The sequence below is a fragment of the Nilaparvata lugens genome, chromosome 9, assembly GCF_014356525.2.
Source record: "Nilaparvata lugens isolate BPH chromosome 9, ASM1435652v1, whole genome shotgun sequence".
NCBI classification, from domain to species: Eukaryota; Metazoa; Arthropoda; class Insecta; order Hemiptera; family Delphacidae; genus Nilaparvata; species Nilaparvata lugens.
The window spans coordinates 15,420,792-15,445,316 of NC_052512.1; positions in this window are offsets into that span (position 1 = coordinate 15,420,792).

The window sequence follows — 24,525 nt, forward strand, 5'->3', positions numbered from 1 at the left end:
TCTCATTTCTGGGAAAATTGCAGGAGCTCCGTAATATTCTTGAGAAAAATGGCGAATACTCACTAAAAAACCATGTTTTTCACGGTTTTCTCGAAAACGGCTCTAACGGTTTTCTTCAAATTTTCACCATGGGTAGCTATTTATAAGCCCTATCAACTGACATGAGTCTCATTTCTTGGAAAATTGCAGGAGCTCCGTAATATTCTTGAGAAAAATGGCGGATAATCGCAAAATAAAAACATGTTTTTCACGATTTTCTCAAAAATGACTTGACCGATTTTTTTCAAATTCATACCCTGTATATTTATATATCAGCTCTATAAACTAGCATTGGTTTCCTCCCTGAGAAACTAACAGGGGGTCCACCCCATTCTTGAGAAATTTACTTTGTAACCTCCTTCTCGTGCTTGAGGTAGGTGGGTAGAGCAGTTTATTCAAAAGAACACACGTCGATATTTTATTTGTAGAACAGCTGTTTTGACAACTTTTAAAAAATCCTTAAATTTCATAATTCAAACAAAGGAAAATGTACTCTGAAAACAATAACAATAGTATAATCGTAGTTTTAATAAAATTATTAAGCCGCCAATCGGCATAATGTTATTCCCCTAGATTATCCTCGTTTAAGAATGAGGCTTATAGATCAATGAGCAAGGAAAGTTGTGTGAGTGTTCCACACCAGATTTTTAATGTTATTATAACATGAAAAATGTACTTTTTACGTTTTTTTCATGTGATTTTTACATACAAATGTCGCTCTTTTTTACAAAAAAAACGTAGAAAAAGTATGTGAAAATAACTTTTTCAATCACTACTGTGATGTACCAAAGATTGTACAGCCCTCAAACTACATAATAGATCTATTCATAGGCCGTTATGAGAACGAAATAAATTCCATCACCGAAAAAGCACTACAATCTTATCTGAGGTAGATAGACGACTGTTATCTGACCTACGAAGTAGGAAATAAATAAATCAGTAATTATATGCCTTGCAAAATTTTGTCACAGAAAAAACCATATACGTTTGTATGTTTATGGATTTGATCAGTAAAATTATATTTGAAGGTTGGTTTTGAAACAAAAACATAACCCCAAAACAGACCAAAGCTAACTTGTTAACAAGTAGCAAATTGAGAAGGCATTTCGACTAATGATCGATCATAAAAATTATGTAATATTAACATTTTCTTTTTTATATTTTGATTTCTATGCCGAATAGGCCTGAATATTTATTTAATGAACTATCATAAAAATATACTTGTTAGAAATATGAAGACAGATTAGCTTAGCCAGTATATGATGATTGAGGGTCGATATTCTAGCATATAAAAAACCATATAAACAAAAAAAGGAAGAAATATTTATTTATTATTATGTTCATTATTATTATAAGCATATATATTCTTATGTTATGTCTACTCTATGTTATAAAAGCATGTCTATGTTCTATAATCATTAGCTATCCGTCGAAGCTAATTATAAATGCATATCATCATAGACGAATTCTATTATTTATTTGTGTATTATTATAATTATATAAACTAAATGATAATTTGGAACAGCTTAAAATCAGGAATTTCGCCCTATCTAAAAGCTTTAAAGTTGGACACATTGACACCACCCATTCAGCGTATTGGTTACATCACAGAATCTGACCAATCCTGAATTAATATGTAAATTTGGCGAGATAAAATTTGAAGAAGAAACTCAAGTGAAAATTAGAAGAGGGAGACTCGATGCCATTTTGCAAGGATCATCGGTAGGATGCAGACCTAGTCCATGTACTTAATTGTTCAAAAGCTTTAATTTCTGTTTAATGTAATTCAATCTTTGTCTCTCTGTTTTAAAAAAACTGTTCCAAAGTTCCTATAATAATTGTGACACTAAGATTTTCAATTTCATTTAAATAATCCCCGAAATTATATTAGTGAAGTCTGTTCGACATTTTTCGCCACGTGGAAGGATCCAGCCGGAACAATATATTCTATGGCCGAATATATTTCGAAAACCAAAAAACGGAAACAAAAGTCTACGTAAGTTACTCGAATATATAAAAGGGGATCCCCATAAATCTACGAAAATTGCACAGCATATAAATTCGTCCATTTGAGAAAGTCATGACTATAGTTTTAAGGGTAAAAAAGTTATCATAATCTACCCAATGAGTGAATATTCTATTCTTAAATTCTTATTTTACATTAGTTACATGAATCTGTATGTTCTATAAAGATTACAATTCCTTATTGTTTATATAAATAATATGTGTATATTTTGAATTAATTTGCTCTTACCACTGGTCAAATACTGCATTGTGATTGGTACATCCCAAAACTACATCATGTATCCATGCACTGAATAAAGTTAGATCCCATTTCCTCCATCTTTTTAATTTGTTTTTTGTATTTTGTTCATGCTCATTTGATATAATAAATATTTTTGTGTTTTCTTAATCGCTTTTCGTTTACATTGATTTGGTGATTTGGCATGCTTGCTTACCCTCTGATCATAGTCTAAGCAAATGCTATTTATAAGCAACTAATTTGCCACAAGTTGTCTGACTAATTCTCAAAATATACGGCTCGACCGATTACTAAGGTCGCCGACTAGTAAATACCAAAGAACCTAACCTCAAAATAGTATATATTTTATATTATTAAATATATAGCAATAATACTTTTATTTTCATTTGGCTGTTCAAAATCATAGCCTTGAAAACAGTTATTATCTAATCTAGACCATTGACACCGTATCTGGTGATAACAATACAGCTGCTTGCTTGAGACCTATCAATTTCCATCCATTACAAGATTTTGGGGAATATCCAAAATTATATTCTTACGGCAGGAAATTCAAAATTAAGTTGGTAACAATGTCTGTGGTTAGATAAGAATCATCAATGGCTGTATTGCTACATATTTATGATAAAATCCCAATCCCAATCTAGAAATTCAATACAATAATAATGTTTATCTAAATCATAAATAAATAATAACTTCTCATCTTTTAATAATAAATAATGTTTCTTTTCTATTGACAGTAATAATCATTTCAACTCCAAGCAATGAGAAATGTAGCAAACACACATTATGAAATTCGAATTTTCAGGTTAAATAATAAATTACCATTTGAAATCCATGTAAATAAAATTAATAAAATAACATTAGAATATACTACAATAAAATATTTTCTGTTGTCTTTGTTATTTTATGGACATTTTTAAGTTTACTTAAAGTGTTTTCCGGTAATTTTAGTCAACCATAATTCTAAATATCTGAATCCTGATTTTAGCTGGATGAAATGAAGTTAGGTACAATTCTTTCCACTAGGCTGCATGCTTGTCGGTTCAGCCATTTTGCAGCCATCCCAATCATCTATCAACCATGTTCTTGACTGTCGACTATTAATAAGCCCTATCAACTGACATGAGTCTCATTTCTGGGAAAATTGCAGGAGCTGCGTAATATTCTTGAGAAAAATGGCAGATAATCACTAAAAAACCATGTTTTTCATGGTTTTCTCGAAAACGGCTCTAACGATTTTCTTCAAATTTATACCATGGATATTAGGTAATTGGAAATCTGAAATTAAACTTTGCATAGATGGGGCGGAGCTTCTGAAGTTATTACAGATATGGGACTTGTGGCAGTTGATAGAGCTTATCAATGACTATTTCAGGTATAACTTCAATCAAAATTGTTGGAGCTGTTTTCGAGAAAATCGCGAAAAACCCTGTTTTTGACAACATTTTCGCCATCTTGAATCACAATTGATCGAAATTGTTCGTGTGGGATCCTTATATTGTAAGGACCTCACGTTCCTAATTTCAAGTCATTCCATTAATTGGGAGATGGGATATCGTGTACTCAGATGCACATACACTCATACACACACACACACACACCACACACACACACACACACACACACACACACACACCACACACCACACACCACACACACACCACACACACACACACACACACACACCACACACACACACACACACCACACCACACACACACCACACACACAACACACACACACCAACACACACACACACCACACACCACACAACACACCACACACACACACCACACACACCACACCACACACACCACACAACACACACACACACAACACACCCACACACACACACAACACACACACACACACCACACACACACACACACAACACACACACCACACACAACACACACACACCACACACCACACACACACACACAACACACACACACACACCACACACACACACCACACACACACACACCACACACACCACACACACACACAACACACACCACACACCACACACACACACACCACCACACACCACACACACACAACACCACACACACACACACACACCACACAACACACCACACACACACACACACACACACACAACACACACACACACACACACACACACACACACACACACACACACACACACCCACACACACACACACCCACCACACACACACACACCACACCACACACACACACACACAACACACCACACACACACACACACACACAACCACACACACACACACACACACACACCACACACACACCACAACACACACACACACACACACACACCACACACACACACACACACAACACACACACACCACACACAACACACACACACACCACACCACACACACACCACACACACCACACACACACAACACACACACCACACACACCACACACACACACACCACACACACAACCACACACACACACCACACAACACACCACACACACACACCACACACCACACACACCACACACACACCCACACACACACCACACCACACACCACACACACACACACCACACACACCCACACACACACACCACACCACAACACACACACACACACACACACACCACACACACACACACACACACACACACACCCACACACCACACACACACACACACACACACACACATACAGACCAATACCCAAAAACCACTTTTTTGGATTCAGGGGACCTTGAAATGTATAGAAATTTAGAAATTGGGGTACCTTAATTTTTTTTCGGAAAGCAATACTTTCCTCACCTATGGTAACCTGGCAAGGAAAGTAAAAAAAATTAAGGTACCCTAATTTTAAGATTTCTATACGTTTCAAGGTCCCCTGAGTCCAAAAACATGATTTTTGGTTGTTGGTCTGTGTGTGTGTATGTGTGTATATCTGTGAACACAATAACTCCATTCCTAATTAACCGATTGACTTGACATTTAAAACTCAAGGTCCTTACACCATGAGGATCCGACAATGAGAAATTCAATAAAATTCAATCAAGATGATGGAAAAAAGGCGGATAATTACTAAAAAACCATGTTTTTCAAGATTTTCTAAAAAACGGCTCTAACGATTTTCTTCAAATTCATACCGTAAGTTACGTAAGTTACTCTCGCACACTCTCTCTCACAACCTTCATGACTATCTTGTAGTACGGTAGTGGTAAGTGTTTGCTCGGAAAACCAGTCAACGACGCTAGATTGCGCTGGGCCTGCGCTTTTCTTCGTTTCGACTGACTCCGAATGCTGTGGATTCTCCTCACACCCTTTCAATTGGCGCGCTCACCTATTCAAAATTTTGGTAGTTTTTTTCATTGGCGTCCAACTTTCCTTAACGGGGAGAGAATCTGTACCAAAATTTTGAGTTATTAAATAGAATTTATTCTATCTTAAGTTAGTAGTTTTCAGTTCCCATGAAGATAGTAAATTTATTCTTGTTCATTGGCAACTTAGCCAGCATTTCTAAAATCGTTATAATTATGATCAGAATCTTATTAAAGTCCTTGATTCCCACGATCCCACTTGGAATTATCTATTCTCACGACAGTTCTAGACGCCAGAAGTATGCTGAATCAATCCCATAATTCTAAACTTGCAAAAGGGAAATAACTTTTCTCTCCTAGTTTCCTTCTTACTTGAACGTATCACCTTCTTATTTACTGAGCAGAAAGTTAGTGGGCGAAGAGAAATTCACAGGCGATCGGGTAAATATTTCAAATGATGATGGCAAAACTGATCAGTCTGGAAGCCTCTGAAAACTAGGAGAGCGATCATTCTAATCCCAGCTGTCAGAGTGTTAACTGTTTCTTGACATTTTCTTTCAATTTCCAATAATGTTTTCGTTTGGGGGTACATTCTCATTCTCTCCAGGAGATTGATTGTCCAAGTAAATCGGACATCTTTTGAAGTTACTTTAAATGTAGGCTAAGAGTAATATTAGAAGTAAAGTCCCCTTTTGAGAATACAGTAGGTCTAAAAATGGGATAACTGGAATTAATAAATGACGATTGATTCCCTCTATATGTTGGATCTTCAATACCCCTTTTGGGTGAGTATTTTTATTATTCTCATTGAATATGATTTATAATTTGTGAAGTGATTTATGTATGTTAATAATATTATTTCCTCATAGGAAGCGGTGAATTGTATTTATTTGATGATCTACCTAGATCATCAATTGAATACAATCCTATTAGATATTGGTAATTATTATGTTTCTAATTCTGTTGTAAATTTGTCATCAGGTTTCTGTATCGGGCTGAGAATTTCCATTGTAAAAGGGCCGGCGACTTCTTCCAACCATGGATGGAATCGTACGTCATTGAACGCTGATGAGGAGAGAACAAGACTAACTCCCTTTTGGATCTGTCGCCGCGACGCCTGAACATTCCTGGAGGACGACTAATCATTTTCACCCTTCATCCATCTCCGCCAGGGACTCCGGACATCGCGACGACAACTACAAGATGAGTACTTGATCTTTCCCCACCAGAATTCAATGTGTCCCTTAGATTTTGGTCTCTTAAAGACGTAAATACAATTAAATTGGTCTCTTAAAGACAAATAATCTTTAATTGAAGAAAGTATTTATTGTAAAGTGTTGTTTGAATTTAAATATTAATATAGAGGCAATCAATCGTCAAATGATTTTTATTTCGGATTCCTCACCACTAGAATAGTACTAGAAATTTCACTAACCCCTCCACCATCGGGGTCTCGCATGATTTCCAAGCTTAATTATAGTTGTCTGAGAATTTAGATTCTCAAAAGACACTATACAACTTTTGAAAAATCATCGAATTTTACAATTTACACAAAGGGAAAAGTACTCTGAAAACAATTATATATACACATATTATACAGAAGTCTGATCTTAGTTTCAATATGTTGCCGCCAATCGTCATTATGTTATTCCCCTAAATTATTCTCGTTTAAGAACGGGGCTTACAGTTCAATGAGCAAGGAAAGTTGTGTGAGTGTATCACACCAGATTTTCCTTTTTTTCGTTCCTTCCCTGAAAATTTACAAAAATATCATGCTGTGTAGATTACAATCTCTAGCCAGCCATGATCTTTTGAAATTGCTTTGAAAAACTGCCTTGTATTATAATGTACTCTTAAAAGTGAACACTGCTATTCTACAATCACCAATCAGCAATATTGGCTCCGTGAACTTGTAGTGCACAAGCCCGAAAAAATTTGAAAAAAATGACAATAAACTACGAATTTTGTGTCGGCAGAATATCCAAAAATCAAATTTTGTACAAGCACCGTTTTTTTTTTACTCGCATTTGAAGTCGCGGTCAAGGTCATTTTTCAATGCTAATTTCCCTATGCTGGAAGTGTGAACTTGTAGTGCACATGTCAGAAAAAATCCGAAAAAAATTGACAATAAACTACGAATTTTGTGTCGTCTGAATATGCAAAAATCGAATTTTGTACAAGCACCGTTTTTTTTTTAGACGCTTTTGAAGGTCATACATATCATTGATTATTTGCCAGCTATGCTACCGCTCATGCAGGCGTGATAGTACGATTTGTATTACTTTGAATGAATAAAATACTGTATTCAAGTCGAAAACATGATCTATTGAATCATCTTCAACCACAAATGAAATATGCAAGCCCAGTTTTCACGGGAAAATTTCAAAGTTGAATATTTGTAATAGTGATACTATGGAGAATTCTTGAATAATCAACCACGAAAGTCAGGTGCATGGCATTTCTCCTGTTATTCTGGACTGAATGCAATGTTGAACATACTAATGTATGTTCAATGTATTGCATGTTACAATGTTGTTATATATAGTATCATTTCTGATCTTGAATGAATTTTGCTCAAGCACAGTTTTTACGAAAAAAATTTTAAAGTTCAATATTAGTAAAAGTGATACTATGAAGAATTCTTGAATAATCAACCACGAACGTCAAGTGTATTGCATTTCACCTGTTATTATGGAATAAATGCATTGTTTAACATATATAGAATCATTCCTGATCATGAATGAATTTTGTACAAGCACAGTCTTCACGAAAAAAAATGTCAAAGTTCAATACTAGTTGATTAACTCCTTCTGGGAGTTCTTGAATAATGAACCACAAAAGTCAAGTGCATCGCATTTTGTCCGTTATAATGGACTGAATGAATTGTTTAACATATATAGAATCATTCCTGTTCTCGAATGAATTCTGTACAAGCACAGTTTTCACAAAAAAAAAATCCAAAGTTAAATATTAGTGATAGTAGTACTCTTAGTCCTCTATTGAATTCTTGGCGAACGACTTGGCGAATAAAATAGTTTTTGTTATTGCATTTCTTATGTCGCTGAATGAGATCTCCAGAACCCATTCAATTATCTTTTACTCACAATGAATTTCGTAGAAACAGAACGTGCACGAAAACAATTTTTATATTTCGATTCTATTGATTGTAGTAATGTAGGAATTTTATTGATTGTAGTAATCTAGGAATTCATGAAGAATCAACAACAATATCTTGCATTCGTCATGTTATTCTGAGCAATGAGCAATATTGTTCGAACCCATTGAATAATTTTTTAAAAAATGAGGTTCCAAGCATATTCTTATCGAAAATGATTTCAAAGTTTAATAATGGAGTTGGTATTATTCTAGAGAATTCATGGAGAATCATCCACGAAAGGCTAGCGCATTGCGTACCCTATGTTATATCTGGTTGAATGCGATTTTTGAAACCATCCCGACAATGTTTAATCAAGACTGAATTCAATATAATCAGTGAATAGCAAGGCCGTTTTTGGAGACAAAGACGCAAGCAGTTGACAAGAGAGCCATCGACCCAAGAGAGCCATTGGTGAGTATTCAAAAGGACTTGAGGGGTTGTGAAAAAGGTATTGTACTTTAGGTTCTTCATTTCTTTGTTTATATGTGTGTTTTGGATCAATAATGGAATTGCCTCAGTCAAAGAACTAGTCTTCAAATACGAACGTGTTGAAATACAAAAATTTGTTCTGCTGGAAACTGAATAATAATTGTTTATCGCTAAACAAAATCGAAAAGAATGCACACTGAAAGTAAGTTGGCGTCACTTTTTGCAGAACAACTGAAATAGTTTGAATGATCCACAGATGCGTTGGAATAGTGTTCTTGTCAAAGACGAGGGTTCTTTCATCCACATGAATACCATTGATGGTATTATCTTCAGCGCCCTTCTAATAACAATATTATGCCGATGTCAAAGTGAATTGTTCCGGACACGTTTCTTTTCACATTTTCCAACTACTTCTGCTTTGGAAGAGCTTGGCGTATGGCGTTGATGAATGACATGAAAGCAAACAATATTTACAGTCTTTAGTTGCGTTAAGAGTTGTACCACGTTCCAACAATTACAAAGGAAATGTGGAACAAAGTGTAGCAAGAAGAGATTCAGATAATATCCTTCACCTGAGAATCATACGCTTGAGAAAATTACCAATACTTGTGTCACTGATAGTCATTGAGAGAGCTGTGAAGTCTTGTTACTAATGACCATTGAGATTCACTAGAATATTATTGGTTAATTACTTATACTTGGATACTAGTAGTTCTGTGAACAGTAGACCTCACGCAGTATTCTCATCCACAAGTACCTGATGTCACTTGTTTTAAATGTTAACAAACTCAGTTCACGTTTGAATTTGTATTCCATATGATATAATTCATCTAGTTCCGTGATAATCTTTCTATCTGATGGGAATTTATTTTTTACAATCCAAAATATTATAATTTCTCCAGCATTATTTAGATTGTCACAAAGTAAAATTGTGACGAGAAAATAATAAATAATATTATTGAAAGACGCTCGGCTATCAGCAATGCTAGCCGACCGCGGAGATAAGGGAGGTACCGATGGTGCACCATCTTCCGCGCATCAAGACGATTTCCACCGCCTCTGGCGGCGGCACTACTCCATCCCCTCCACTTTGGGGGAGTATTTAAAGGCCGGACGAGCCCCAGACCACAGCATTCCGCTCACAACCTTCCTGCTCCTTGTACAGCGGCCCGTTGGCTGCCGTACGTCCCCGACCTCCTGTCCTGGTACAGCGGTCCGTTGGCTGCCGTACGTCCCTGTCCTCCCATCTCCTAGGGCACAGCGGACCGTTGTCTGCCGCCCTGTCCTCCCATCTCCCTAGGGCACAGCGGACTGTTGTCTGCCGTCCTGTCCTCCCATCACCCTAGGGCACAGCGGACCGTTGCTGCCGTCCCTGTCCTCCCATCTCCCTAGGGCACAGCGGACCGTTGTCAGCCGTCCCTGACCTCCCATCTCCCTAGGCACAGCGGACCGTTGTCTGCCGTCCCTGTCCTCCATTTCCCCAGGGCACAGCGGACCGTTGTCTGCCGTCCCTGACCTCCCATCTCCCTAGGGCACAGCGGACCGTTGTCTGCCGTCCCTGTCCTCCCATTTCCCCAGGGCACAGCGGACCGTTGTCTGCCGTCCCTGACCTTCCATTCCCCAGGGCACAGCGGACCGTTGTCTGCCGTCCCTGACCTCCCATCTCCCTAGGGCACAGCGGACCGTTGTCTGCCGTCCTGTCCTCCCATTTCCCCAGGGCACAGCAGACCGTTGTCTGCCGTCCTGACCTCCCATCTCCCTAGGGCACAGCGGACCGTTGTCTGCCGTCCCTGTCCTCCCATCTCCCTAGGCACAGCGGACCGTTGTCTGCCGTCCCTGTCCTTTCATCTCCCCAGGGCACAGCGGACCGTTGTCTGCCGTCCCTATTCTTTCTATCCCTCAGGGCACAGCGGACCGTTGTCTGCCGTCCCTATTCTTCCTTCTCCTCAGGGCACAGCGGACCGTGTCTGCCGTCCCTATTCTTCCTCTCCCCAGGGCACAGCGGACCGTTGTCTGCCGTCCCTATTCTCCTTCTCCCCAGGGCACAGCGGACCGTTGTCTGCCGTCCCTATTCTTCCTTCTCCCCAGGGCACAGCGGACCGTTGTCTGCCGTCCCTATTCTTCCTTCTCCCCAGGGCACAGCGGACCGTTGTCTGCCGTCCCTATTCTTCCTTCTCCCCAGGGCACAGCGGACCGTTGTCTGCCGTCCCTATCCTGTCTGTCCTTCCTTTTCCTACTTCACTGGAGCGGAACCGAGGCCATAAGGCCGATACAAAATTACATCAAAGTGGTGTCATCAGAGAAGAGAGCGACCTTCACGCCGTCAGAAGCACCAGGAGGTGCTGTTTATGCCAGCTGAGGCACAAAGAAGAAGGAAGAGGAACTTCGACTTGCCTCCTTTCCCCGCCCACATTACGACTGAGCGAAGTCATCCAGGAGCAACACCTGGGTATCAATCACCCACCTCTGAAGCTACTCAGGGTGTACGTGATAGATTGGCGCCCGCACTTGGGGCACGAGGCAACGAAGTAAGAATCATGAGTGAACAGGGAGAGTCTGATTCAGATGCTCAACACCAGGAGCTGACAGATGATCAGTCGGTCGAGGACATAACCCCGAGGTGATAGCCGACCCCAGAGTTTCCTGGATCTATAAATTGAAAAAGGAAGAAGCATTCAATCTTCTACAAGATTGGGGCATAGTGTCATCTGGAACACTTGCTGAGTTGAGAAGGTTGTTAGTAGAACAACATAAGAAGATGGCTGTACGTTTTCCCAGCCCAAGACCTGGAATAGTGAGCAGAAGCAGTGAGAATCCGGACACTCAGCAACAGGTACTCATGCTGAAGTTGGAACCAACATTCACACAAACCCCCTCATGGACCAGGGGCGGTATGTGACAAAGTAAGAAGCTGGAGACTGTCATTCGATGGCCAGTCAGATGCTCCCAGCTTCTTAGAAAGGCTAGACGAGCTACAACAAGCCTATGGGCTCACTGGCAACCAACTACTAGTCGCGCTACCTGAGCTACTAGTTGGTAAAGCTACTCTATGGATGCGTAATCGTCGTGACCAGTGGAAATCGTGGGACAATTTTGTGACAGATTTCAGATCACGCTACTACCCACTCACCTATGAGGAGGACCTCGAGAATTTAATACAGGCAAGGAAGCAAAGGGAAGGTGAATCGTTTGACGAATTTGTCGAAGATGTACTGACACTCATGAGGCGACGAGGAGGTTCACAGACGAGAATAAATTACAGAGAGTGTATAAAAATCTCCTCCACGTACAAATTGTATATTCGGCAATCGGATGTTCATAGTATTGATGAGTTGGAAAAATTTGCGAAAGAGTATGAACAGATCAAAGCAGAGGAGAAACAGAACAGACAGAGTTTGAGAGTTCACAAGACCGAGGACACAAAGAAAACCACAAGATCCAAGGTGGAAATAGAGAAAACTCCTAGTAACGGACCCTCTCTTAATGAGTCTGAACCAGTGTGTTGGCAATGTAAAAAACCGGGACACTGGAGATCACAATGTCCCGAAATCCCACCATGTAAAAAGTGCGGGAAGAAGGCACGGAACTGTGTCTGTGACATGCAAAAGGGGAATGAAACATCGAACAAGACAGCAGTGGTGCGAACGACACGGACGATTCCTGTGATCAAAGAGTCACCAAGGGACAACCGACTATTCATTGCCGTAATAATCAGCGGTAAAAAGTGCCAGGCCTTGCTAGATAGTGGCGCTGAAGCTAATTATATGAGTAATGAGGTTTATGAAGTTCTCCAAAAAATAGGGATGATAAGGAAGGTACCAACTCATCACCACGCAATATTAGCTGATGGACGATCTACCCCATTAAATGGGAAGCTGACAACTAATGTCACTATAGGACAAATCACAGTTCCACTAGTGGCGTCTATACTGGATGGACTTGGACAAGAGTTGCTATTAGGCATGGAATTTATGCGTGAAAACAGAGTGAATATTCACACATTCACGAGAGAGGTAGAGTGGGATCCTCCCCAACTGAATCCTAAAAGTCCGCTAATAATGTCGCGATCTCTCTTATTGGGGACTAAGACAACAGCAGTCCCAACAATATCAGCTGTACAATCCGAATCTCAGGACAACAAGGATTGCGACAGAAGGATGTTCAAGCAGGATGGTTTGAACAGAGTCGAACCCAATGCCTTGATTGATAGCAAAGCAGAGTTGTCATATGTTCCAAGGCAAGCATCCTGGGGCAAAATAGTGATGGATCACAGGAATGAGATGACTGACTCTGAACGCCAGGCCACGATTCATGCCCCAGCCACCAACACAAGTGGTGAATCCGAGAGGGATGTGGAAGAGTCAATACCACCCCCTACTGTCATGGATGTAGAGGAGTCTGTGCCACCCTCAATGGTTATGGACGTTGGAGAGCCAACGCAGTGTGCAACTATCCATGAAGTGGTCCCACCGTCCCAGGAACCCACACCAGGTCCCTCAATGAGGAGGGATCCAGTGTTTTGCAACCGAGTCTCGACGCCTGGTAAGCGCAAACGGGCTGGCAAGCCACGTATAAAGATCCAATTACCGGATGGATGGCATAAATATGTGCCCGTAGATCAGGCATAGATGATGCCTATAGGCAGTGGCATACACCTCTAAAGGTGATGCCTGAGCGGCATACACCTCTTAAGGTGATGCCTGAGAAGGTGTACACCTCTAAGGTGATGCCTAGATGGCTCACGCCTTTTAAGGTGGTGCCATAGAGGGCTCCGAACACCCCCCCCCCAAGTAGGAGTGGGGTGTCACAAAGTAAAATTGTGACGAGAAAATAATAAATAATATTATTGAAGACGCTCGGCTATCAGCAATGCTAGCCGACCGCGGAGATAAGGGAGGTACCGATGGCGCACCATCTTCCGCGCATCAAGACGATTTCCACCGCCTCTGGCGGCGGCACTACTCCATCCCCTCCACTTTGGGGGAGTATTTAAAGGCCGGACGAGCCCCAGACCACAGCATTCCGCTCACAACCTTCCTGCTCCTTGTACAGCAGCCCGTTGGCTGCCGTACGTCCCCGACCTCCTGTCCTGGTACAGCGGCCCGTTGGCTGCCGTACGTCCCTGTCCTCCCATCTCCCTAGGGCACAGCGGACCGTTGTCTGCCGTCCCTGTCCTCCCATCTCCCTAGGGCACAGCGGACTGTTGTCTGCCGTCCCTGTCCTCCCATCACCCTAGGGCACAGCGGACCGTTGTCTGCCGTCCCTGTCCTCCCATCTCCCTAGGGCACAGCGGACCGTTGTCAGCCGTCCCTGACCTCCCATCTCCCTAGGGCACAGCGGACCGTTGTCTGCCGTCCCTGTCCTCCCATTTCCCCAGGCACAGCGGACCGTTGTCTGCCGTCCCTGACCTCCCATCTCCTAGGGCACAGCGGACCGTTGTCTGCCGTCCCTGTCCTCCCATTTCCCCAGGGCACAGCGGACCGTTGTCTGCCGTCCCTGACCTTCCATTCCCCCAGGGCACAGCGGACGTTGTCTGCCGTCCCTGACCTCCCATCTCCCTAGGGCACAGCGGACCGTTGTCTGCCGTCCCTGTCCTCCCATTTCCCCAGGGCACAGCAGACCGTGTCTGCCGTCCCTGACCTCCATTCCCCCAGGGCACAGCGGACCGTTGTCTGCCGTCCCTGTCCTCCCATCTCCCTAGGGCACAGCGGACCGTTGTCTGCCGTCCCTGTCCTTTCATCTCCCCAGGGCACAGCGGACCGTTGTCTGCCGTCCCTATTCTTTCTATCCCCTCAGGGCACAGCGGACCGTTGTCTGCCGTCCCTATTCTTCCTTCTCCTCAGGGCACAGCGGACCGTTGTCTGCCGTCCCTATTCTTCCTTCTCCCCAGGGCACAGCGGACCGTTGTCTGCCGTCCCTATTCTTCCTTCTCCCCAGGGCACAGCGGACCGTTGTCTGCCGTCCCTATTCTTCCTTCTCCCCAGGGCACAGCGGACCGTTGTCTGCCGTCCCTATTCTTCCTTCTCCCCAGGGCACAGCGGACCGTTGTCTGCCGTCCCTATTCTTCCTTCTCCCCAGGGCACAGCGGACCGTTGTCTGCCGTCCCTATCCTGTCTGTCCTTCCTTTTCCTACTTCACTGGAGCGGAACCGAGGCCATAAGGCCGATACAAAATTACATCAAAGTGGTGTCATCAGAGAAGAGAGCGACCTTCACGCCGTCAGAAGCACCAGGAGGTGCTGTTTACGCCAGCTGAGGCACAAAGAAGAAGGAAGAGGAACTTCGACTTGCCTCCTTTCCCCGCCCACATTACGACTGAGCGAAGTCATCCAGGAGCAACACCTGGGTATCAATCACCCACCTCTGAAGCTACTCAGGGTGTACGTGATAAGATCATTTGTTTATTTTCAATCACCTATTGCATTAGTATTTTTGAATGTGAGAATATTGATACTAATGGGCACGCATAATAATAATACTATGACTGCCTAACAGAATATTGAATATAACATCAATCCATATAGATTATAAATTACATTGAACATAACTTATCATACACATGATGAAGATGTGTGTTTGTCAACTTCCGTTCAATCTAATAGAATCTATAAGGATTAAGTTATTAACATTTTGTTAATTGACCTAGCGAAGTGAGGTCAATTTCAATTTCGCTCGTTATTTTTATTATTGATAAACAGAACACAACTCTTTAAACTGATCGTGTTCATATTTTACAACTGCTATACGTCAGCTTATGAATTTCGGGGATGCGATATTTTGATTTTCCACACAATCACTCGCTCACTTTTTACTATCCACAGGCGACGAAAGTCTCAACTGTTTCAGCCAAGGATGAGTTATTCTTTTAATGTCGTTTAGCGAGTTTTCCCAAGGATGAGACCTATTGCAATAGAATTTTTATATCATAAACCTACTAAGTTCTAGATTTCGTGAAAAATCGTTAGAGCCGTTTTCGAGATCCGTTGAACATGAATAACTAGATATAAAAATATGAAGAGATATACAGAAATTGCTCGCTTAATAATTATAATAGCATAGAAGCTCAAGCGAAATAGAGTCATTTGATAGTTCAAACTCTTAGGGCCGTTTGCACAGTCAAAGCTCAAACTGAACTAGTCAGCTGGTGGCTTAAACTCAAAATGGAATAAATTTCATCGAACAAGACTTGAAACGGATTTAATCCAGTTTGGAATGAAATTTATGCTGTCACTGTGCAAACGACCCTAATAGCTATATTTCATTCCCTTCACCGTTAAATCACTCATACTAAAATACATGAGATTAATAAAGAGGATGTGAGGAGAGATTGGTAAATTTATTAATTAATTTATTTATTTATTAATCTACATTGTTAAATATTACCAGTTCATTATGCTATGATAGTCTTATTCTAAATCTCGATAGAAATAACGTCACACATAGCTGAATATCCTCAAAATTGGAGATGAATTCGTCTTCTTTGAAGATAACGACTTATTTTGCACTGAATAGAAGTCTGTGACTGCTCTGTCAACTCTGCATTAGCTACGGTACGCAAGTCACTACGACAGGGGTTGAAAGAGTCCAATGTAACATGACAGTTCTCTCTTCACTTTCCTTGTGATTTGTGACGTTTTCATATGTATAGCGTAAACACTCTCTCTATTTTTTTAAAACAGAAACAGAGCACTATTGAATTCTGAAAGAAGGTATAACCATATATATAATTGTCAGAGAACATAACAGAAAAGAGGAACAAAAATAAAGCAATAACCCAAGCCCTCTCCTTTAAGACAAAATATGTTCTAGAGAATGCAAAATTCCTGCGAACTAGGATAGAAAAGAATACTTTCTATGTTGAGACTGCAATATAAAAGACAAAACATCAAACATGAACCGCCTCTGCATTGTTTGAGAATGACAAATCTAAGCAAAGAAGTGCAACTTTGGAAAGGTTTTTCTTTGAATGAACAACAGAGAATAAATTAAAGGTAGAATTTCGAAAAGAGAGAGTTTTTGAGGGGCGTGTTTGAAACTCAATAATGAATCACCAATAACATGGGGGAATTTGTAACATACACACCACCATTGGCAGATCTTTCCTCCACCACTCTTCAAATGTAGGGTGGAAGTGGAACTAGGAGTCTATATAGGCCCAAATAGATTTGAAAATCTAGTTAAAGTGTATCAGTTGCACAAGCACAATTTGCAATCCACAGCTCCTGTAACACAGTGTCTTTGAGAAGCGCAACATTTATTAAGCTTCATCTCCAGCAGTTCAGCACATTAGGCACCGCCGGCAACAGTGGTTATAGAAGTGCGACTCTTCAATAAGGTAAGCCAAGCCTCTAACAAATTCATTCATCCAGTACATACATTGAAACGGTCACTGAATATCGCATAATAATAATTTCTTTATAATTTGATTTGTAGAATAATTTTGAGCACTCCCTTAAATCTCAATTATTAATCAGTTGCATCAACTTCATGCGATTCCAATCCCCAATTAAATAATAGTTCAAAGTAACCCTCGATCCTATCAGCTTTGAAACTAATTAAGCTGGAAAAATTTATCATTAAACTAGATATACTGGTAGTTCTGTGAACATTAGACCTCACGCAGTTTTCTCATCCACAAGTATCTGATGTCACCTGTTCTAATTGATTCAGTTAAATCATAATTTACTCTTAAAAACTGTTATTTGTTTTCTCCAAAATCAAAAACTCATAACTAGACTAATAAACTCAGTTCACGTTTGAATTTGTCCCATATGATAATTTATCCAGTTCCGTGATAATCTTTCCATCTGATAAAAATATTTCTCAACTATTCTATAATATTAATATTCTCCAATCAAGAATATTATAATTTATTCAGCATTATTTAGTTCATTTAATAGTTTTCTATTTCATTTTCAATCACCCATTGAATTTGTTTTTCAAATGTGTGAATATTGATACTGATGGGCACGCATCAGAAAAAATATTGAAACCCTATCTAATAAAAATAGACACGGCCAGACAACTGTGTAATGCATGCAATGAATGATCCACTTGTCAGCTGATTGATTATGCATAACTCTATAGTCTGATTGTTCCTATCTCCAAAGCAGATGTTATATATATATATAGTGATATCAGAGTATGGAGGAAATTCTTTTTCTTTTCGTATTATGCTGAACTTCAATAAACCATGTGTATACATCGACGCGCAGTTGAAAAAGGAATACTCCTGCAAATCTCATGAAATTCTATCAACACGTTTGGCCGTAATCGCGTTACTTACAGACAGACAGACAAAACAAAATCCGAGTTAAAACAGACCTCACTACTAATAAAATTATTGAAATTGATGGTGATGTTGTGAAATCTCTCCATAATAAAAAAACAAAGATATTGTCTAATTTTACTAAACATTTTTAGACCTCACTACGTTCGGTCACAAGAGCTAGTCCACATTACCATCTTTGACAATACAATTCAAAACAATTCGTATTAGATATTCTTGAAAATATGTTTGTTGAAATAAATATGTAATTGACAGAAAGCAGTAAGGTTTGAAAAGTATTCGCTTATATGTTTATGTGTAAAACATTCACGGCTAAACGAGTTCATAAGAGACCAATGAGATTTGAAAATTCATTAATGATTCATAGTCCAGTCAATATAGAGATAAAAAAGGGGTGTGCGTGCAATTTATATAAATTGTGGTTTTGATTTTTTAATATATTATTTGGGTACATAGGAGAAGTCCAGAACCAATTTATTCATGCAAAATTTCCTTGTGATAGATATAGGTTAGCCCAAAAACCTCGTATTCTCGGCTCATTTTTCAGTTTTGAGCTATTTCTGCCAAATCTCGTAATCGGACAGAAACATTTGCTTGCTCCCACCTTTTTTCTAGATTATGAAATTCTGAATAGAATGAGATCATTTGGAACTCTCTATCTCCAATGAGTACTGAGTTATGATTTTTCAAAAATGAGTGAAATTTGAAAAAAAATCAATTTTGATGAATTATTGTTTTTGATCAACAATATCTTCCGTTACAACAATGCTCCTTGTATTGTGAAAAACACCTTATTTCCAGCTTCAACCATCATCACCAACTACATAGTCTTCACATTGATATTTCGCACAATGACATAAGTTCATGAGATTATGTTCTATGAGATTCACCCGTTAGATGCACTTCATTTTAGTATTTCCTAGTGGAGAGGCGCGCATAAGGACACCTCAAGGATCAAAATTTCAAACACTTATAACTTCTGACACAATGCTCAGATTTCATCGTACTTCACTTCATTCTTCTCGGCTCGTCAAGGCAGTCCAAAATCATGCATCATAAGTCAAGTTGGAAATCAGGAGTATTTCAAAAGACATTCAGCTTTGAATATAGAAATTGGCCATTTTTTGTGTATTGGAATATGGGCTTTAGTACACTCAACAATAAATTTTCCACTTTTCGACCGAATTTGACTTTTGATGCATGATCTTGGACCGCCTTGACGAGCCGAGAAGAATGAAGTGAAGTACGATGAAATCTGAGCATTGTGTCAGAAGTTATAAGTGTTTGAAATTTTGATCCTTGAGATGTCCTTATGCGCGCCTCTTCAAAGGTCGGCTTGAAGCAAGTCTTTTTCACTTTTCAACTCATATTTGCGAGTGGGATAGTTCACACGCGGGACGCTATGAAGCTCTACAGCTAGCTTAGATCTAATAATATTCATGATATTTACAACAGTCAAATCAGTGGTGTTGGATGATTGTCACGGAACATACTGAGCAATCAGTTCACAGTTGGCACTCTATAATGTCCAAAAGGGAGAGTATCAACACCATTCTCAGCAATGTACCTCTTATCATCATAAGGGCTCAAACAGATTTTTGCACATTCAACCTGATACATGGTGTGGCGGAACAAGAACTAATAACCAATTCATCAAAGTCGACAATAGCTAATCCATTTTTATTTATTTATTTATTTTTTTTTTGAAATATCTTTCTCTTCTACCATAATATTCTATGTTGTTAGTATGAAGACTTCCTTACTACTGTTCAATCAATTTTATATGTGTACATACTTAATCAGACTAAACCGGCTTCATATATTATTCTAACTTACACATAGCTTTACAACTAGAGTAGCTTGGTTTAATTCAATAAATCAACATAGAATGAGAAACATTATACAGCATTTATTTTTGATAATTCTTTACATAATTTAAGTATATAGTTTACATTCATTAAATATGGTATGCAATAATCAAAAATTTGTACAATATCGTCTTTATTTTTCAAACTTTTGTCAATAGTTATAATAATTTTGCTTTTATTTATTTGTAACTTACAACTAATACATTTATTCCTTAAACCTCTACAAGTATTACAATTAATTTTCACATTCAAAGCTTTTAGTATTTAATAGTTTTATTCTCTCCTCAATTAACGAGTTCATCATAATTTCTGTAAAGAAGTTAAAGTTATAGTTTGTACAACATTGCTGATTCGCCACACATTTTCATAATTTCAAATGTAAATCTTACACTATCAATGTTTTTATCTGTTAACCTATCATCAATGAAATAATACATTTGAATATTCAACCAACCTAATGAATTACAATAGCAAAATTCAGGAATTTCCTTTAACTCACATCTTCGATGTCTATCAACTATATTCTTATTTATAATATAACATACGCTTATATGTTCTGACTTCTGTTCTTCACTTTTACCAGGCTTTATAAATGTTAAATATTCCTCAAACGTTAGTCCTTCTTTTCCGAAATTATTCAATTCTAATATTGTTTTGTCAATAAGTTCGAAATAACAACATCTATATTTTTCATCGATTTTATTCGAAAAATAGTTCTTATCAAATGAAATTGAATCCATCTCCAATCTGAAATTAAACATAATATGCTATCAATCTTGTTCTAGCCCACTCTCATCTGAACAAATAAATAAAAAATTCCAGATAAGTTCATTTAATTGTTCTTTTGTTAAATGTTTATTTTTTTCTGTTATACATTTTTTAATTTTATCGATAGACTCTTTAAGATGTGCACACTCACATCTCCATGAATCGGGGCAATCGTTTTCCCTGTAAGCATCATATGATATACCGTATAAATCACAAACTGAAATATGATTATAGTTATCACTATGCCAAGCTCCTAATTTTTCATAGTCTCTCACAAATGTTAGATATTTCATATTCGTCCATCCTTTTTCTGCTAACTGGTCCAATAATTGCTGATGCGTCTCCAATAGTTCAGTTAGTTCACAACGATAACTTTGTATTCTCGCCATTTTTCTATAGAAACAGAATCATATTTACGTAATTCATTAAAATGCCTATTTATAATATATACTGAGCTTATATATTCATCAAATGATTTCCGTTCGACAGCTCATATCTGAAAACATATTAAACTATAAGTTGGAATCAAAAAAGAAATTATTTGTCTACCAAGGGGAGAGAAAATTTGTGTAATTACAGTCAATGCTATGACAAGCTATAATGGTCATACATTTCCTAGAATAGAATCACTTAAGTTTCTGTTGGATGTATGGAAAAACTTGGAAGACACTCCCTTCACACAAAAAGAAGTGGAGCAGTATAATAACATCACAATGCTGGAATTTAAAGGGAAAGTAAAAGTAGGACAGTGTAAAAGATTAGGAGAGTTACCAGAAGGTATAGAGTTAGTCATTACTGCTAAATGAGTGGAGGACAGAGGAGGAGAACAAAGGACAATTTTTGTCCTCGGAGAAGAGGAAAATTGTCCTCGGAGGACAGTTTTTGTCCTCGGAGGGGAGGATTTTTGTCCTCGAAGGATAAAATTAAAGTAAAAATGAACTTACATGTGTTGATTTCACGAAATGACAGCTATCTCCTCGGCTATGCTTCTCTCAGTTCAGCTAGCTCCTCGACTGTGCTTGTCTCAGCTCAGGTATCGTCTCAGCTTAGCTATCTCCTCGGGTATGCTTGTCTCAGCTCAGGTATGTTTCCCTCACGAGAGCTCAACTGGATATGAGGTTCGGAACTCGAGTTGAGAGGTGAGAAAATGCTGTGAAAACAATGAAATATTTAATAACTGAACTGAAATCATTCGAGAATGCTATTCCTCTATGTTGAAATGGTGTGAAATATTTAATAATATTAGAAATCAATCAAGAATGCTATTCCTCTATGTTGAAATGCTGTGAAATATTAAATAATATTAGAAATCATTCGAGAATGTTCAAGTGAGTTGGCATGGGGGATTTCAGCTTCTAGCAGGTGTTTTCACTGTCTCATGCAGAGTTCTAGACGAGATTTTTTTTTTCGTCTTCTAACACATGGATGCTATTTGAAAAATGATCAAGTGTCAGTTTTTGTAATAGGAGAGAGAATACTTACAAACCGATAATGATGTGGGAGCACGTGTTGTTGGAGAGAAATTTGAATTTTTTTCGCCTTGTAGCACACTTCGCTCTCGCTCGCACGAGCCTGGAACAGAGAGAGAAACGTATGCTATATGAACAGAAGTGATGAGAGGAAAATTATCATTTACATCTGAGCCAGCTTCACGATGACTTCTCCATCAACATCTTCTCCATCATACATCCTGCCGGATAGCCCGCCGCAGCACGTGCTCAACTATTGGCAGCAGCAGAAAGCTCGCAGCTCGGCTGCCACCTCCGCTGCCACAGCTGCCGCCTCTGCTGTCTCCCCAGCCTCCTCCTCCGCCTCACCCCTGAAGAGACAAGGAATCTTCATTCAACGAGAGAGGGGTGAGGAGATCGTGATTCCGGACAGTCCTCTGCCACAATCTACACCGGCTACCTGGGCGCCGCGGCTTGCGGTGCTGACAACTCAACCCAGCAAGCAGCCGGTGAGGAGGAGGCTAGTTTTCGAGGACGAGGGCGTGCTCACTCAATCAAAGGTTAGTTTCAACAAATATTATTAACTTGTGTATGCACAGATTTTTTCCGTGATTGATTGTTAAAAAAATCTGTGCACATACGAGTCTTTGATTATTTGATACGAATATTATTTGAACCGAATAGAAATTGAATTATGAGATATTATTGTTTAAAGTAATCGATCATGCAACAATGTTAGCAATATTTCCTTGAACTGATTAGAAATGGTATTATGAGATATTATTGTTTAAAGTAATCGATCATGCAACAATGTTAGCAATATTTCCTTGAAGTGATTAGAAATTGATGCTAAGGAAATATTATTTGAAATGATTAGAATGCAAAGGAAATATTATTTGAATTATGAGATATTATTGTTTAAAGTAATCGATCATGCAACAATGTTAGCAATATTATTTGAAGTGATTAGAAATTGAATTATGAGATATTATTTGAAGTGATTAGAATGCAAAGGAAATATTATTTGAAGTGATTAGAATGCAAAGGAAATATTATTTGAATTATGAGAAATTATTGTTTAAAGTAATCGATCATGCAACAATGTTAGCAATATTTCCTTGAAGTGATTAGAAATTGATGCTAAGGGAATATTATTTGAAATGATTAGAATGCAAAGGAAATATTATTTGAATTATGAGATATTATTGTTTAAAGTAATCGATCATGCAACAATGTTAGCAATATTATTTGAAGTGATTAGAAATTGAATTATGAGATATTATTTGAAGTGATTAGAATGCGAAGGAAATATTATTGAAGTGATTAGAATGCAAAGGAAATATTATTTGAACTGCTTAGAAATTATTGTTTAAAGTAATCGATCATGCAACAATGTTAGCAATATTTCCTTGAAATGATTAGAATGCAAAGGAAATATTATTTGAATTATGAGATATTATTGTTTAAAGTAATCAATCATGCAACAATGTTAGGAATATTATTTGAACTGATTAGAAATTATTGTTTAAAGTATTCGATCATGCAACAATGTTATTTCAATAACTAATATTACTCACTTTAAATGCCAATTCGATGATGTCGAGTTGAGATTATGACAATAATCTGATGTCTATATAATCTATCGATCAAGTTCTCCCTCTCTCTCTCTCTCGTATGATTTGATGATGAAAAATCTGAAACAAATAAGAGTCTAATGAAATATTTTTTCAACAGAAACGTGTGCCGGAAGAGGACGAGAACTCATCCATGGTGCCGCTGATGAAGGAGGTGCAACGAAGGGAGGAGGAGGAGGAGGAGGAGGAGGAGGAAGTGGAGATAGAGAACGAGATGGAATCAGAGAGCTTTTTAAGATTATTAAATAGTCGCACCGAGAAGCCATGGACGCCTCTGCGTGAGCTGGAAGAGGGGTTACCTTATCCAATATGCGACGTGAGAGAGG